The sequence below is a fragment of the Bos indicus x Bos taurus genome, chromosome 13, assembly GCF_003369695.1.
Source record: "Bos indicus x Bos taurus breed Angus x Brahman F1 hybrid chromosome 13, Bos_hybrid_MaternalHap_v2.0, whole genome shotgun sequence".
NCBI lineage: Eukaryota > Metazoa > Chordata > Mammalia > Artiodactyla > Bovidae > Bos > Bos indicus x Bos taurus.
The window spans coordinates 37653862-37673479 of record NC_040088.1 but is presented as its reverse complement, the minus strand read 5'-3'; the positions used below and the strand labels follow the sequence as shown (position 1 = coordinate 37673479).

Genomic DNA, 19618 nt, shown 5'->3' with positions numbered 1-19618 from the left:
ACCTGGAACCAGGGGCCCTGGTGCATGTCCAAGGCTGTCTCTACTCTAGCCGGCAGCTTCAGGAAGCTACCTAAGCGCGCAGTCCTTCAGCCTCCACGTCCATACAAGGGTCCGGGCTGTGCTCACCTCACAGTGGTGCAGCAAGGAGAGGGCGCTGATGCTCAGAGAGTGCTCGGAGAGCCAGGAAGACACAGAAGGGCCCAGGACGTGTCTGACAATGAAATAAAAATAACCAGCCACATTGATGGCCAGGTTGTCGTCACCATCCACACACAGGCTCCTCCTCCGGGAAGGTCATGCTTTGCGTCTGTTGTTTTAAAGTTTTAAAATAAGGCTGTGTGCTAAGTCACACAACCCCATGGACTGTAGCCTGCCAGGCTTCTCTGTCCATGGAATTCTCCAGGCAAGAATACTGAAGTGGGTTGCCATTTCCTCCTCCAAAATCAGTTTAAATTAATATTTTAAGTTAAATAACCATGTTTCATGTACTATACTTTAGATTTTTTTAAAAAAATAATCAAATACACAGGAGCACATATTTAAAGGAAGTAAGTTGACTTCATAATAAGCATTGCTATTTTTCCTTCCATCTACCTTATATCCTGAGATTCCTGCCAGCTTTAAGGCAATTAGTCTCATTCATGCCTTACCATATTGAAATTCCTTCCTGTGATTTCCAATCCATGGTTTTATTTCAATAAAACATTTTCTAGATTAAAATGGACTTCAGAGTTTTAAAATCAAAGACACAGAGTCAAACAATTCATCTCAGGTTTCAATACTGAATCAAATATACATTTTAAACTTTTTAAAAAAGATTTTTCTTGTACGGATCATTTTTAAAGTCTTTATTGAATTTGTGTCCATATTGCTTCTGTTCTGTGTGTTGGGTTTTTTGGCCAGGAAGCACAGGGGATCCCTACTCCCTGACCAGCAGCTGAATCTACACTCACTGCATCGGAAGGAAAGTCTTCACCACTGGAGCACCACAGAAGTCCTCATTTTAAAATATTCAAACATTTCTAACTCTTAAAATTTCCAGTTAAATCCCCTAACTGTTCAGTAGGAATAGATCTAAAGTAGAGAGTAATTTTCGTGGAGAAAGCACCTGCAAACATCGGACCACAGACACACATCCAGTTGTTCTGAAGGTAATTGGTCTTTATCGCCCTTGAAAACAGAAAAAACTACACCAAACCTGTGCTTCTAATTACTCTCTGGCTTAACTTTCTTTGCATCCAAAGGGCTCTTCTCCGACAGAGGCACTTTCACACTTGATCGACAACGCAGTGAAGTCATAATTGGAATGTGGCAGAGACCTGCCATAAAGAGGTGAAGCACACAGATGAGGGAGCCAAGTCCTTCCCTCTCTCCTTTGGAGGTCTGGGGAAATTAAATCAGGATTCTCCCAGAGCCTGTCCCTCACCCTGCCCCCTCACAGAACAAAGCACGTTCTGCTGGCAGATGCCACATCGAACCACACACAGGTTTCCACCCGGGAATGGGGACAACGGTTCTCTGGAGCGCCAGTCACTACCCTCTCCGTGTGACACTAGCCCATTAACGTCTCAAATACATCAATTACCTGAAGGATGGTGGGGCCTTAGAAAAAGAAACAGCTCTGTTTAAAGAAGAGCCACCATTTAAGCTCCCGAGAGTCACTGGAGAGGCTGGAGTCCTGACCAACATGCACCGTCCCCCGGACGTGCCTGGTGTGGCGTTCCTGCTCCTTCCCTGTGGCTCTCCTGGGAAGATACGGAAATAGGACACATTCCAAGACAGCACGAGGATCCAGAGACAACAACGTGACTTTTCTCCACCGAGAATTTAACTTCTCACAACATGGGGGATTTAAGTCATGTGGATCTGACTCTAAATGATTACTTGGAGATGGGGATTCTCATTTTGTTGTTGCTGTTCAGTCACTCAGTCATGTCCAACTATTTTCGACCCCATGGACTACAGCATACCAGGCCTCCCTGTCCATCACCAACTCCTGGAGCATACTTAAACTCACGTCCATCAAGTCGGTGATGCCATCCAACCATCTCATCCTCTGTCATCCCCTTCTCCTCCCGCCCTCAATCTTTCTCAACATCAGGGTCTTTTCCAAGGAATCAGGTCTTCATATCAGGTGGCCAGAGTATTGGAGCTTCAGTTTCAGCATCAGTCCTGCCAATCAATATTCAAGACTGATTTCCTTTAGGATTGACTGGTTGGATCTCCTTGCAGTCCAAGGGACTCTCAAGAGTCTTCTCCAACACCACAGTTCAAAAGCATCAATTCCTTGGCACTCAGCCTTCTTTATGGTCCAACTCTCTCATCCATATATGACTACTGGAAAAACCATACCTTTGACTAGATAGAACTTTGTTGGCAAAGTAATATCTCTGCTTTTTATTATGCTGTCTAGGTTTATCATAGCTTTTCTTCCAAGGAGCAAGTATCTTTAATTTCATGGCTACAGTCACCATCTGCAGTGATTTTGGAGCCCCCCAAAATAAAGTCTCTCACTGTTTCCATTGTTTCCCCATCTATTTGCCATGAAGTGATGCCATGATCTTAGTTTTCTGAATATTAAGTTTTAAGCCAACTTCTTCACTCTCCTCTCTAACTTTTATCAAGAGGCTCTTTAGTTCTTCTTCACTTTCTGTCATTAGGGTGGTGTCATCTGCTTATCTGAGGTTATTGTTATTTCTCCCCACAATCTTGACTCCAGCTTGTGCTTCATCCAGCCTGGCATTTCACATGATGTACTCTGCCTATAAGTTAAATATGCAAGGTCACAATATACAGCCTTGACGTACTCCTTTCCCAATTTGGAACCAGTCTGTTGTTCCATGTCCAGTTCTAACTGTTGCTTCTTGACCTGCATACAGGTTGCTCAGGAGACAGGTAAGGTGGTCTAGTATTCCCATCTCTTGAAGAATTTTCCACATTTTTTGTGATCCACACAAAGGCTTTAGTGTAGTCAATGAAGCAGAAGTAGATGTATTTCTGAAATTCTCTTGCTTTTTCTGTGATGTAACATATGTTGGCAATTTGATCTCTGGTTCCTCTGCCTTTTATACATCCATCTTGAACATCTGTGAGTTCTAGGTTCACATACTGTTGAAGCCTCACTTAGAGAATTTTGAGCATTACTCATAAGAATTTTGAGATGTTCATACACATGCAAATTGAATCATCAATATAGTGATGAGCCAGTACGCAAATGGGATCTCACAGGATGGTGTGAAACCTCAAGTGAGGGGGAAAGTAAGCAGGTGAAAAACCCAAGTTTGTAAGAAACAGGGTGTCTGGTATTTCTATAAAGATCTGTTTTGGAGTGATGGTAGTGATGAAAGTGAAAGTGTTAGTTGCTCAGTTGTAGCTGACTCTTTGCAACCCCACAGACTGTAGCCTGCTATGGAGTTCTCCAGGCAAGAATTCTGGAGTGAGCTGCCATTCCCTTCCCCAGGGGATCTTCCTGACCCAGGAATTGAATCCAGGTCTCCTGCATTGCAGGCAGATTCTTTACCATCTGAGCCACCATGAAAGCCCTATCATATAGTAATCCTTCTATGCCAAAGCACGTTATCAGGACCCACCCCTTCCTGCCCTAGGTCAGGCTCCTTTGCAACAGCTCAGCCCTGATCCAGGAACTGGTGCCCTCCTGGCTTTGCTCAAGGGCACCCTGGCCTCCATCTTCTTGTTCTGTTGCTTTCCTGACTCTTCAAACTTATTCCCCTGAAACAGCCTTCATCCTCCCAGTTACCCCGTTTCTATAACTAGAACATAAAACTCAAAATCCATATGAAATCCACACACTGGCCTGTATTTATCTTCTAAAAATATTGACAATTAGGTAAAAAGTAAATGAAAGTACATTAATGAGGCAATTAAAAGTGCAGAGCATTTAGGAAACTTTATATTGACATGTAAATGTTGGCTTTTAAAATAAATGGCAGACAATGTTTGACAATAATCACAAAAATACATGCAGAGAGTATCTTTAGATGCCATTTTAAGTCATGGTAAAACTGAAATCCTTTTTAAGTTTAAATGAATTAAGCCAGCACTTCTATAGTGGCTGAAATATTGCTTTTTCCCCATGTTTTGTATTTTTTTCCACTTTTGATTGACCCGAGTGCTCAGGTCTTCTTATCTCTAAGAGCTGCCTTGGACCCTGAGGCAGCTAAAATATTGATTAGCCATTGCCAAAGTTTCAGTATTACTAAATCTTAAAACACAAACTGAGGTATATTAAAAAATTTAAGAGTTTATTTGAGCAAAAATTGATTGGAATCCGGCAGCACCAAACTGGAAGTGGGCAGGAGCACTTTGCTGTCAGGAATCAGGGGTGAGATTTTAACAGAAAAAGTGTAGAAATGAAGCCAGGAAGTGATTGTCTGTGGCTTACAGCCTGGAGACTGGCTGTCCTCAGCACCTGATTTCATAATCCAAGATACTTACAGGGGAAAGGGATAATTGAAGAGCTTGGGATTGTCATGTACACATTGCTATATTTAAAATGAGTAACCAACAAGAACCTACTATACAGCACAGGAAACTGCCAGTGTTAGGTGGCAGGCTGGATAGGAGGGGATATTTGGGGAGACTGGATACATGTATATGTATGGCTAACTGGCTTCCCTGGTGGCTTGGCAGTAAAGAACTCACCTGCAATGCAGGAGACACAGGTTCAAACCCTGGGTTGGGAAGGCTACAGTCCATGGGGTCGCAAAGAGTCTGACATGACCAAGCACACGCATACACACATATATGGCTGAGTCCCTTTGCTGTTCACCTGAGACTATAACACCATTGTTAATCAGCAGTACCCCAATACAAAATAAAAAGTTTAAAGAAAAATGCAAAAATAAAAATTAAAGTATCATTATAAAAAGATTCTGGCTAATGCACACGGCTGCTGTGGTGTTAGACGAGGTGGCTCTGACAGCTTCCTTTGTGTGGTTAGTTCAACTACATAATCATATTTCTACATGAAGCCCCATTGCAGCCCAATGAGCACCACATCTTACACTGTACAGGATCCAGAGAATATTAGCTTTTGAAATAAATAAATAAACAAGATAGAAGTTTGGTCAGAAACAAAATCTGAGGCCTGCTTCCTTCCTGTGTGCTAACGTTGATTATGCTACCAGTTGCTGGTTCTCAGGCGCCAGCTCTGCATTAACGTAAGTCAGGGAGCAGATGTATGCCCTTCAGTGTTGGCACTGAAGTCATGCCAACTGTAGTGGCGAGGTCTGACTCATTGCCTGCTGTGCATCAGGAGCCCTGGTGCTTTCCTCTACCCGACCATTTAGAGATGCCCACAACTTCATAAATAAGGAAAGTGAAACACAGGACAACTTAACATCACATATCTAAGTATACAAAAGAAGAAAATAGCAGATAATTTTTTTTTAATATTTAAATGGTAATTCAAATTTGTGTGTGTGCATGCTCAGTTGCTCAGTCATGTCCGTCTCTTTGGGACCCCATGGACTGCAGCCCACCAGGGTCCTCTGTCCATAGGATTTCTCCAGGTAAGAATACAGGAATGGGCAGCCATTCCCTTCTCTAGGGGATCTTTCCTACTCAGGGATCAAACCTGAGTCTCTCATATTTCAGGCAGATTCCTTACTATCTGAGTCACCAGGGAAGCCCTGAAAACGTATGATCTGGACCCCTTAATCAAATGACCTAATTTCTACTCATTGGACTAATTATCAGTTTCTTAGAGTTTTATTCCAATCTGGTTGTTATAACAGAGTCCCACATGCTGGGGGCTTAGGAACAATAGACACCAACACCTCTTGGTTCCGGAGGCTGGAATTCTAGAATCAAGGCGTAGGTAGAGTCATGTCTGGTGAGACCACCCTGCCTGGTTCAGAGACGATGTCCCTGTCACTGGGTCATCACATGGCAGGAGGGGGAGAGAGCATCTCTAGCTTGTCTTATAAGAACACTAACCCAGTCCTGAGGGATCCACCCTCCTGACCCAATCATGTCCCAATATCATCACTTTGCAGGGTAAACTGATGTATAAATTTCAGAGGGTGTAGGGCCTTCTTCCCTCCCAGATGCTTTAGCTGATCTAATGATTGAATTGAGATAAGATAGATCAACAGGAGAAAGACAAAGCTCGCACACATAGGAGCCCCATACAGGTACCAGGCTCACAGGCTAGTCTATACCATCTGGAGTTAAGCAGGGTGGGAGGGGCTGAGAGCTCAAAGAGGTGATGATTTTCAGAGGATGAACAGATTTTTGGTAAATGTCTGGCCTGTCGTGCAGATATGTCTTTCAGATATAAAAGGTAACTCTCTTCCTGGTACAGGCTCCCATCCACGTTCTTCTGGATGACAAAGGGTGAGCTAAGACCCAAGTCTGCTGGGTCTCAACTGCCTTCAGCTCAGAAAAATCCACATTTTGAGGTGGCGTGTTCTGCTACCCCTGCTCCCATCTTTGAAATTTCCCAAAGGTAAAGGCGAAAGACTGACTTAGTAGATTCCTCCATCTTCTTGGACCACCCTCCTTCTCCCTACAAGAGGTCAGGTTAGTTAAACTCATTACGGGGGGTGGTGATGCACAGGCTGATTCTATGCAAGCAAGTAGGCATTTCTGTAGAAACCACCACCAAAAGCCAAATAATAACTGAAGTAGACTAATCCCAGTTTTCTAGCTCTGCATCCAACTAGTCTAGAAAAGTCCTAGATGTTGGCTAGAAGCATCTTCAGATGGAGTGAAGGGAGGAGAGGCAATCTGACAGGTGCTGTGCTTTGCAGTCAGGATGTCTGTGATGACCTTACAGGCTGCACAGCAGCAGACAGAAGTCTGTCCATATGTGAGATGCCATGGTGGTTTATCTGCAGGGGACAGCAAATTTATTTTGCAGGGTTTTAGGAAGAAGACAGTCTTGGTTCTCCCTGATTTCAAGTCAGAATGGTGGGAAAAAATTGGAAACGTTAGTTTGGAGAGTTGTATTCAAATATTGGAGAAACTAAGGATTCAGGATTCAGTTAGTTTACAAATAGAAAACAAAACCAGAAAAAATTAATAGCACTAGAATCTGATGTCCATAAAGATATCAGGGAAAAAATTTCTCTATAATCAACCTGAGTTTTATAGAAGATAAGACTACTTTGTTTGCAAATTAAGCCAAGTTTCAGTAACCTTGATCTGGTCATTCACATGAGTTTGGCAAGAATAGTAACTGACCATATTGGCCCTTGGCACTGCTTCACTGAGGAATTACAGGTGGGCAAGAATTTGAAGAATTTGGCAAGAACAGTAAAGCATGACCACACTCACTGTAGGTGAGAAAAACAGCTAACTGAAATTTTTAAATCTACTAGTGAAGAAGTTGACAACACCCTGGACAATAACTTGGAAGCATTTCAAACTTGAACACCTACAACATGCTCTCCAGCAATGCAGTCCCCCACCTCCTCCCCAGCGAAAGGTCACACACAAGCACAGCAAAATGTACTTAGGAGCACTGCAGCTGATAACAGCCAGAGACTGTACATGATGGAGACGTCTATTAACTGGAAATGGATAAATAAAATACGGTGTGCTCACATGATAGAATATTACACAGCAGTGGGAGTAAATGAACCACAGCTATACAGAGAAAAGGAGATAAATCACAGAAGAATGACATAGAGTGGAAAATAAAAATGTAAGACTGCACACAGCATAATGCTATTTATATAAGGTCAAAAGTGCAAAACTATGGTGCAAAAGTGTAAAACATGGTGTTTAGGAATACATACTTTGATAAAACTAAAAAATGAAGGAAAGAAGCAACCCAGGAGAGTGGCTCCCTTCAGGTCTGGCAGGAGTAGACAGTAGCTTATATGGCAAAGTTAACAGGTTACTTCTCAAGTTGCATGTTAAGTTGTTGAACATTAATTCTATCATGCTTCAGAACTTAGTTTGTGTCCTCTAAATACATAAAGCATTACATGCTATTCATCTACAAAATCAATCCTGATGTATCGATGATAAAATTGTAAGTAATTATTTTTTACCATCTGAGTGTAAAAACTAATGAGAAAAATAAGTCACCAGAAGTGTTTTCGAGCATAAATAGAAGTAATCCCAACTGTACGTTCATTAAAAGAAAGTTCTGATGTATCAGCCTTGAGATGAGTGATCTGAAAGGTCAAGATGCTAAGAAATGCTCTCATTATGAAAAGAAAGTCTTCAGAGTGAACTAATCAAGGCTTCTCAAATCATGACAGGGATTAAAACCTTGACACAAATGTGTTTTGACAGTCGTCAAAGGATTCAGAGTAAGAGTCTACAATCAACAGACTCCAAAAAAGGAGCCACTGCAGAAATTCTCCACACAAGAAACAAAAGCAAGGTGGCCTCAAAGCAAGGCAGGCAAGAACAAGGAGCCTCGCCAGGTATCTCAACCTGACTCGGGACGGGAAACCTGAGGTTAACACGTTAACACACAAAAGAAGGAAATTCCATAAGTGCTGGCATGGAGTCTTACACCTTAAGGTCCCACAGCCCACGTAGAGGCTTAACCACAGGAAGATGTACACAGTCTTTACCAGGCCAGTACTCGAAACCACAAATGCGGAATGCTTAACAATCACCAACGCTACAACAGCCATATTTCAAACCACAAACCCACAGAATCAGAGGACACATGGCTATCAATATTATACTTAGGCTAAAGCCTTTTCTTGACTAACAAGATACCTTGTGGTTTCTTGAGATAGAATGAGGCACTTGAGTAGACATTTGAGGGAATGTGCGATGATTCATATAAGAACTAAAGGATTAAAGTACATCCTGAGATTTACCAATTCTAACTGAAAAGACCCAGAGTTCTTTCTTAACGGGATTTTAAAAAATTTATGACTACTCAAACATACTTTTACAGCATTTCGGCCTTCAAAGGGAATAAAGGCAAAAATACCTACCAGCTGACGTATAGGGATAATATTAAGTATATATATATTCAAACACATTAATATTCATATATGGATGTGGGCACACACAATTCAAATGTATTTGTGTTAATGAATGTTTGCACACATGTGAAAATTCTATTAGTCAAATATCTATTGAGCACGCTCTGCACAGATATTATTACAAGTTATGTACTTAGTAATTTGAATAAGCAACTTAACTGTATTTTATTAAGTAAAGAACAATTCTAGGTTAAGACAGTGGAAACAGATTCATGGTGTCTAGAAATCCTCTTCCCAAATCCTCAGTCCTAAAGCCATTTAAAATAAAGATATAAATCTTCCCAGATGAGACAGGAGGGCCTAAAGCTTTAGAGCAGTATGAAATCTGGAAAGTAGATGGCAAAAAGCAGCTCACTTAGCAGACCCTACCAGGCACCTATAAGCCTGTGGTGACGACAGCACAACCAACTCGATTTAAATGCACAATCCCTGAGTAGTTCAGGAGTAGCACATACATGGCTGGAGTCAGGGATGAAGGGCTAAAGCAAAGAGATGGGCGAGGGTGGTTGATTCTACATGTCACTCTGACTGGCCACAGGGTCCCAGAACACCTGGTGAAGGATGATTCAGATAAGCCTGTGAGAGTATTTCTGGATGAAGTGAACGAGCATCCTCCATAATGGGTGATGCTCCACCAATAGGTGAGGGTCTGAGTAGAACAAGTCTGTCCCCTGAGTCAGGGAGCTCCTGCTTCCCTGGCTGCCTCTGAACTGAGATTTGGGCTCCTCTCCTGTCCGAGATAAAAACTGAATCCCCAAGCATTTTCCATCAAAAGGTACCTGAGCATGTGTTTCACCGAAACAAGGGCATAAACCAAGAAAGAAACATACAAGATTCACAGAAAACAGGAAATATAGGAAGGAGCCGAAGAGGAATCCAAGATGATGGTGCAGCAAATTTTGATGACTACCACAGGCGCAGTGCAGAGGGCAATTACTCTAAATCGGAATGAGACTGAAAATCTCTGACCAGGAGCATGGTAGTGACTGGCATCCATAACTGTGTTTCCTTCCAATGACAACTGGAAATTACAAAATCATTAACCTGATCAGAGATCTTTGATTGGACTGTGCCTGACATTGAATTTCAGTGGTGACACTGAATGTCAGTGGTTACCCTGAAACTTGGTGTTGTTAATCACCTTGTTGGTAAGAGCATTCTGATCTCCATGGAATACAGAAGAATATGCAAATATACCCCAATAAGATTAAACTCTGCTCTTTATAGACAATATCTCTGAAAGGATATAATAACCTGATATTGATTATCTCTAGAGAGAAAACTGAGGTACTGCTGAAATAGGTTATGAAGCAGAATTATATTTTTATGCCTTTCTTATTTCTTTTGAATTTTCATCATAAACGTGATTTATTCAAATTGAATAAAATACATTTTCTAAAGACATTAGCAGCAAATGCAAATACAATTTGAGCCAGCAATTTTACTTGTAGGATTCAATGATCTATTTAGAGATATTTTCATTGCAATACTAAGCTAGAAAATTATCAGAAATGACCCAAATGCTGGTTATCAAGAGACTAGTAAAGAAATGATGGTTGGTAGATAAAACTCTTCAGAAACACCAAAGTGTGAATAAACTGGTTAGGTATTGATAGAGAATGCTTTCCAATATTCCATATTAAGGAAAAGAAAAGCAAAGTTAAGAATGTATAATATGCTACCATTTGTGTAAACAGAACACATGTATACCTGTGGTGGATTCATTTTGATATTTGGCAAAACTAATACAATTATGTAAAGTTTAAAAATAAAATAAAATTAGAGAAAAAAAAAGTTTTATATATCTATTGCTCAGATGTGCATAAAATGCAAGTGAAAGGATAGGAGAAAACTGCTGCTGAAAACATTAGTTTCATATAGAGAACAGCAGTTCTGCTAGGGGTCATGGATGGTAAGGGTTCTGCTGCATTTCTTCCTGTATCTTTTACATTTTGAATCCAGAATATATAACCCCAAAGTTTACTTTATAGGGCCAAGTAGAGTAAGTGAAATAATTTGAGAAGTAAGTAAGAAATAAAAAGTAAAGATCAAATGAAAATGACTGATCTAAGGAAGAGCGAACTATACACAGAATTTATGTTTTCAAAGAAAAAGTGCTAAAGGTGGTCTTAAAGGAGGTATGTTGCTCTGGAGAGTCTTTGTCTCTATTTGAACGAAAAAGAGAAACTGGTTAGTCCACAGCTAACCTCACACTCAGTGAAATGTTTATAGCTGATCAGGAGCAAGACAAGAATGCCCATTCTCTCCAGTCTTATTAGACTGAGTATTGGAAGTCCTAGCCAGTGCAATTAAGAAAAACAGACATTAAAATTGAAAAAAAAAGGAAGCAAAACTGTCACTGTTTGCAGATGTATTAAAAAGCAGAGACATCACTTTGCCAACAAAGGTCCATCTAGTCAAAGTTACGGGTTTTCCATAGTCATACATAGCTGTGAGAGTTGGTCCATAGAGAAGACTGAGCACTGAAGAATTAATGCTTTCTAACTGTGCTACTGGAGAAAGCTCTTGAGAGTACCTCAGCGAGCAAAGAGATTAAACCAGTCAATCCTAAAAGAAATTAACCCTGAATATTCATTGGAAGGACTGATGCTAAAGCTGAAGCTCCAACACTTTTGTCCATCTGATGAGAAGAACCAACTCACTGGAAAAGATTCTGATGCTGGGAAAGACTTGAGGCAAGAGAAAGGGGCAGCAGAGAATGATGGTTAGATAGCATCACCAACTCAACAGACATGAATTTGAGCAAACTCCGGGAGATATTGAAGGACAGAGGAGCCTGGAGTGCTACAGTCCATGGGGTCACGGAATCAGACATGACTTAGTGACTGAACAACAAAAATACAGAAACCCCTAAAAACCTCCAAAAGCTCTTAGAATAAAATTTAGTAAAGCTGCAGAATACAAAAATCATTATGCAAAAACCTGTTGCTTTTCTACATACTAGTAAAGAACCATTGGAACAAAATTAAGAAACAATCCCTCTGGGTCATCCCAGTGCACCAGCCCCAAGCATCCTGTATCCTGCATCAAACCTGGACTGGCGATTCATTTCTTATATGATATTATACATGTTTCAATGCCATTCTCCCAAATCATTCCCCGCCCCCCGGGGAGGGAGGTGGGAGGGAGGTTCAGGATTGGGAACACATGTACACCCGTGGCGGATTTATGTTGATGTATGGCAAAACCAATACAATATTGTAAAGTAATTAGCCTCTAATTAAAATGGATAAATTTAAATTAAAAAATAAATAAATAAACACCAAAAAAAAAAAAAAGAAAGAAACAATCCCGTTACAATTGCATCAAGAAGAGTATCTGGAACAAATTTAACTAAGGAGGCGAAAGACTTGTACACTGAAAACCACAAGACATTAATGAAAGAAACTGAATACACAAACTGGACCAGTATCTTATACCATGTACAAAAGTTAAGGTACGAGGCACATACGTGGAGAAACAGCCTGAGAAAATGAAGGTGAATAGAAAACTGGTCATTGATGACCTGGGGAAACACAGCCCTGATAGCTCCCCAGTGAGGATAGTGGGATCCACAGCTGTGCTGGGGGTGGAGTGGTCTTACATTTTTCTCTGTGTTGTTTTCTCAGACTTAGTTTATTTTAGCACAAAGCCTAATCTCTATGTGCCAGCAAAATGCAACAACAATTGGAGGATTACTGTCATAAAATGGATCATTGTTGCTTCCAATTGTAGTACCAATTCAGAAAATCATGTCTTATTCAAAGTGTAAAATTACCCTTAATATGTAATAAATGAATATTTGCAAAATAATTTGTTACTTAAAACAATGTCTTGGTAATTTGCAATTATCTAAGTAAATTCATATTGAACAGTGGAAAGTCATACCATAAGAATTCATAGGGATCTTAGAAAGAAAATAAGATTTCTCCTAAGTGTTTTAAGTATTTGTGATGGTTCTATTACTTGTAATTCTGAAAGTATGAAAGCAAAAATCTTAAAGATCAATGAAAAATACCTTGAGATGTACTTAAAAGTGAACTGAAAGTGTTAGCTGCTCAGTCATGTACAGCTCTTTTGGGACCCCATGAACCTGCCAGCCTCCTTTGTCCATGGAATTCTCCAGGCAAGAATACTGGAGTGGGTAGTCATTCCATTCTCCAGGGGATCTTCCCAACCCAGAGATTGAACCCAGGTCTTATGCATTGCAGGTGGATTCTTAACCATCTGAGCTACCAGAGATATCAAAGGGAGTAAAGAGTCTTGTAGAATAGTATCACTACTCAAAAAATACAATGAATATATAATGACATCAAAGTCATTGACATTGACTTTAATCCCTCAAATGACATTGCAGGAAAACAAGACTGAAAATATGGGGGGAAAAAAAACTCAGTGTAAGATTGGTATGAAATGTTTTCTCAAGAAAAGGTGAATGAAGTCCTGCTCCTCCCAGGATGCACATTGCCTTCCCATCACTGTCAGACCAGCTGGTACATGACAGCCACAGGATGTTTACAGCCCTGGTCCTGCCCTGACTACATCACAGTGAGGAGCACGGGGCCCTCCTGCTACAGACCCCGCGTCAGCACCATGCCTGTGCCCCAGATCTTCTGAGACTCAGCGACTGCAAGTCTCGGCAGCGTGTGGTTTCTCTGCTGGTTCCTGGCAGCTGTCAGAGCCGCACTCATGCAGCAGCCAGCAGCACATTAGTGTCCCAAGGAAAGACACAGCACTTCCAACACGGCAAGGTCTGACCCAATGCCTTGTTTAGCTTTTTTTTTTTTTTCTTTAACAGGCAGGAATCTGGAATGACAGTCGATTTTTTTTTCCCTCTCCTGTCTGCATTCGAGTTTTTAAAAAGCATTCAAGGTCAGTTGTGAATCCAGTCAAAATTAACTGAAATAGCACCTTAAACACTCTTGTATGATTGGTGATATTTATAAGTGATAGCACTTCATTTTGACTGAGATTCTGACAAAGATTAAACTTCCCTGAATGCAAGTTTAAAGAAACACACCTTTAAAGAAAACCTTGAGCTACAGCTAGAAACTAGATGTGTTCATAATTCGCCAAATTTTGAATCCCTGCTGAGATGGTGCACCCCTTTACACATCGCACATGGACTCAGTGAAGTCAAGGACAGCTTGCTGACCGCACACACTTAACATTGAGTCCTGTGTCTACAAGAGCGTCACCTGTTCTTCTGCTCTGCGGTAGCAAAGAACGTCCAACAGCTTTGATTTTGAAGGAGCTGACCCTTTATTTTGATCATTCTGCCAAAAAAGTGGGGATAGAAATGGCAGGAAGATATCTCAGTGCCTTGAAGACAAGATTTGAACAACCAGACTTTCCTCCCTTCTGGTCAATTGTAAATTGACAAAAAGCAAACCACAGCAGCCCAGATTTAGGGGAATCTTTTACCTCATTATCAAGATCCTTTTAATTTGCAGAGTTTCTCAGAGCTCATAAATACCTCTTCCCCCGCCTCTGTACGATGTAAGAACAGATGAAAGGGAAGTGTAATGGTTCTGATCCCATTAGGGCGTCGACATTAGTGGGGGAGCAATTTTAAAAGTAATTGACTATACTTTACTGGCATCGGGAGGGGGCCGCTGTGAAGACCCGTCCTGCTCCGAGGTTAGTGCTGGCGCTGTTCGTCCTCTGCTGTGTGCCCATGTGTTAGGTCTGTGTCCCTTCAAGGCATCCCGATTCAAAGCACAACAGAAGAAAAATAATGCAGGGTTGGCTCCTGCTGCCTGCGGTGTTCTGTTCACACCCTGCTCCACCAGGGGAACCTAAAGTAAGGCTCTGATCCCTCTGGTGATGCAAAGCTTAACAACCCCAGAGCATCCAGTAAAGCCTTAGTGTTGATACAGATTAATTCACGGGACATGGTCTAAGGGTTGTTTATATAGAGGTGTTCTCTTTCTATTATTAACTTACAGGCCCATATTTAAAGCTTTATGTTGAATAGCTTTAGATTTACATGAGGGATGTGAAGATTATTAGAGTTCCCATGTACTCCACGTCCAGTTCTTGTTACTGAAGGTATGTGACATCACAGTACATTTATCACAAGTATGGAACCAAGTTGATACATTATTCTTTACCTACATCCACGCTTTATCCCTATTTCAGTTTTTCCCTAGTGTCTTTCCCCTGTTCCAGGACACCACACGCTCACCCACTGCATTCACTGGTCACACTTTCTTCGGCTCCTCTTGGCTGAGACACTTCTGGCTTTTCTGGGTTTTGATGACCTTGACAGTCTTGAGCAGCTCTGATTGGGTACACGGTAGGCTGTCATTCAAATGGAGTTTTTCTAATGTCTTTGTCATAATTAGACTGAATAAAAGATTTTGGGAGAAAGACCAGAAGTAAAGTACCCTTTCATCACAAACTATCAAGGGTACGTGCTGTCAACATGACTCATCACTGGTGGTGCTGACTTGGATCACTGGGCTGGGTGAGGTCGCATGTATCAAGTTTTCCATGGAAAGTGTTTTCCTCCTTTCCATTCTTTTCTCTTCAAAAGTCAAGAAAAGCAGCCCGCACTGAAGAGAGTTCAAACTCTACCTCCTTGAAGACAGAGAGCCACATGATTTAAAAATCTTTTGTGCAAAAGACTTGTCTATTTTTTGCCATTTATAAATTCAGTTTACATCAGTATGGACTCATGGAAATTTGCTATGCACTTTGTTCAGACTTCACCACTGAGAGATTTTAGTTGGTCCCTGTGCCCTCTGCCTTGCTCACACTGTCTCTGTGTTCTTGGCTTTTGAGCTCAGGCTCATCGTATGTACTCCCTTCCCCGGTCCTAGAGTCAGCCATTTTTCTAAGATCCCTGGATCCTTTGACGAGTGCTGTATTATTAATAGAGACCAAACTCTGGACACTGGGTGTAGTCAGTGCTGCTGGGCTCTTATTGCCTCCTGGGCTTGTCAGAGCAAGGAAACATGTATCCTAATTTCCCTGTATACAAATACCTAGATATTTTTCTGTGTATCTGTTTGTACCTATATGACATAATAATAAAGTCCTCTGACTTTGTGGAGAAGCTTTATACTACCAGGTTCTTCCAAGTGTTCACCTTTTAGTTCCAAGATTCATAAATTGTGGGGACATGATGTCTAGCTTGGTACCTATAAGTGTTAGCCACTCAGTCATGTATGACTCTTTGTGACCCCATAGACTGTACCCCACCAGCTTCCTCTGTCTGTGGAATTTCCCAGGCAAGAATATGAGTGGGTAGCCATTGCCTTCTCCAGGGGATCTTCCAGACCTAGGGACTGAACCCAGGCCTCCTGCATTGCAGGCAGATTCTTTACCGTCTGAGCCACCTGCATATTTCGAAGTTACTGGAAGTAGATCTAAAAGTTCTCATCACAGGAAGAAAATTTTAACTGTACAGTGATAGGTTGTATCTAAACTTACTGTGTTGACCCCTTTTCAGTATGTACAAATATGGAATTATGCTGTTCAACTAACACAATTCAACTTTACCTCAAACTTCCATCCGGTTCCATGAATCTCCCGCAACAAACTGTGCTCCCTCTGCACTGATGGCCAGCTGTAGGTCAGGCTGGGCCTACTCCAGAACTTGAGTCTCCGAGCACAGGGTCACCTGGCTGCACACATGCCGTCAAGGCACCTTTCCTCTAGGAGCTGAGTCTGCACTCAACTCCTGCACCCAGGAAAAGCCACCGAGGTTGTGAATGCCCGTTGATATTTTTGCATTATTTGCATCAATCTAGGCATTCCTGGGTGCAGGAGTTGAGTGCAGACTCACTGTCAGAGAAGGCGATGGCACCCCACTCCAGTACTTTTGCCTGGAAAATCCCATGGACGGAAGAGCCTGGTGGGCTGCCATCTATGGGGTCACACAGAGTCAGACATGACTGAAGTGACTTAGCAGTAGCAGACACACTGTAGCCAGAACCACCTGATTTCTAGTCTGCCACTCAGACCTTTTTTCCAGTAGCAGAGGTGCATTTCCTGTCAGCCACTTTTATACCCAGCTGTCATGTTTGGTTCTGTTTATTAGCCTTATCTTTCAATATCTTCTTTCCTTCTAGTAATTTCTTGAGTTTGTATTTTCTTATAGCAATTTCCTTCTAGTAATTTGTTGAGTTTGTATTTTCTATGTCAAGTGTATCCTTTAAAACATATTCTGATGACTAAGTTTTGGATTTTCTAGGACTTTTTTCACTTTTGTAACTTTGATGGTTTGTTTACCAGCACGAAACCCTAAATGGCCTACAATCAAATGTCCTCCCACTGTGGAGAACATGCATGTGCTTCTATAAAGTGCTCCTAGGGGCATCACAGACCCAGATTCAACCTGTATGTCTCGACTTTAAGTTTTATGAACCAAAAACATCAGTAAAAATTTGAATCCAAACCCTATATGAGACGGTGTTTTGTTTATAGACTGTGTTTTACAGACGGACTCTGGAGTTGATTTTCTGTCCAGTGAGCACATGCCTGGCCTTCCTGGGTCTTTCTCACTCAGGACCCAGCCACAGTCTGACTGTAGCTTCACCCCCATGTACTTGTTTCCTCCGTTCATTTGTGCTCTTTTGGGCCATTAAATGCCAAACCACAGTGTCACTAAGGGTAGCACATTCCCATGAGGTAACTGAAGCCCTAGAGGGAAAAGGCACATTGTATTTTGTCCCTGTTTAATTTTTGCCCTGGGAGATTTTCCTGTTTATTCTGAGTTTAGTTTTGCACTTGAGAGACTTTTTATACTTTATCTGATGTTTCTAGGTGTTTTGTGGTAGGACCACTTTGGGTGTTTTCTCTGCTACATTGTTTTTGGATATGATTATATTTTTAAATCATAGCATATAAATGATTACCCCGCAATTCTTTGACAGATGAGAAAAGATGAGACCCTAACAGGTGGACTTCTCTAGTTTCCATGTTGTGTAGTTTAACCTAAAACTCTACTGTCTCTTGACTTCAGACCCAAGATTTCCAGTAGACACATTATATCTGTTGAAAACTTCCCAGATTAACAGGAAAATGAGGCCTAAGCAGAAGCAGGCAAGAGGCACCTGGTTCACTCAAGGGAACCCCAAAATTCAGGGTCAGGGGCAGATCTGGTTTCAGTCATACAGCAATATGCTGATTTCAAGATGCAAAAATAGGGAGTCCAAGGTGGAGAAATCAGGCAACAACTGCTGAACTACATGCTCCAAGGTCAACTAACCCCTGACATCATTTAGACTAGCCCCCTAGGGCTGCTGCCAGGAATTCAGTGCCAAATGTAATCATAAAGCAACACCGACAAGCCCACAGAGGGGGGCTTCTAAAGCAAGAGGTCTGTTTTCTTCCACCACAAGGAGCAGAAGCCGAGGAAGACAAGGTAACACCTGGTCTAGCTGAATCCTGAACTGGGAGGGCTTCTCTCCTAGAAAGCAGGAGTCCCCCATGTTTTTGGCACCAGGGACAGGTTTCATGGAAGACAATACTTCCATGGACAAGGAGGGTGTAGGGGAGGGATAGTTTCAAGATGATTCAAGTGCATTGCATTTATTGTGCAGTTTATTTCTACTATCATATCAGCTCCCCTCAGATCATCAGGCATTAGATCCCAGAGGCTGGGATCCTGCTATAAAGAATGATACTGAGGCAATCAATGAGACTTGGACATGACCATGAAATACACGAAAGCATTCAATCAATGTTAATAAGTTTCTTGGTTATGAAAGTATGTTTTTGATATTAGCGATAAGAGGGGAAAGCTCCACTTAATCTCAAGTTGTTCTGGCAAAAATCACAGAGCCTGAGATGCACACACCAGAGTGGGTTCTGCCTGAAGACCCCGTGTTTTCCAGCACATAGACAGTCAGGGCCCAGCACCCTCTTCAGACAGCTGACAACACAGGTTTCCAGGACTCACGGCATTTTGCCTAATGTGGTGAAGTCTTGGCATGTTTAATGTCACCTCATAAACTGAGAACAACTTGATTACAGGAGAACATGGGTAAATAATGGTTAGATAAAGTCAAATTACAACCACAGGTTCAGGCTGTGGCTTAAATGTGTCGATCTGTTCCTATACTTACAGGTAATCCTGATTTATTCGTGATCTGTTTACACTATCATCTGTTACCTTTCTCTAGTATTTTCCAGAAGGTGCCAAAGGGGGAAAATGTGGATGAAAAGGTAAAAAATACACTAGCCTTTTTATTCATTAATCTATGTTTTTTACAAGCTGATTTGAGGATAATACTACACAATCTGCTGGTGCACATCTTCACTGAGTTCACTGGACACCAGGATTCCACAGAAATAGATTAGAAATCGCCATTTAGAATAGAAGTAGCAAACACTGTTTTACAAGTTTCATAAAACAGACCCTAGTGGAGCACCGTGGTACACAGTCCACACTGAGCCTGGAGCCGGTAGGTACCTGAGTCCCGGCTCTGTGGCAGAGAGGACCCCAAGCCTCCATGAGCCTCAGTTTCCACACCTTTACCTGCAAAACAGAAGCACAGAAGCACAACCTCTGAATCACAGATTTTGTGAGGATTAAATGAGGGACAGTGTGAGGTGCTTAGAGATGTTTGTGCTGACCCGCCACCAGGTAAGTGTTCAGTTCACCTTAACTTTACACACACCATCCC

General features: G+C 41.7%; 1 long non-coding RNA gene across 1 annotated transcript in view; it reads right to left on the bottom strand.

Moving 5' to 3' along the window:
• LOC113903391 overlaps window positions 1–19618 on the bottom strand; it is a 67371-nt gene that overhangs the window by 8250 nt on the left and 39503 nt on the right. The window contains exon 4 of the long non-coding RNA XR_003514090.1: window positions 19405–19470. This is a non-coding gene — a long non-coding RNA (uncharacterized LOC113903391). The remainder of the gene's footprint in view (window positions 1–19404; window positions 19471–19618) is intronic.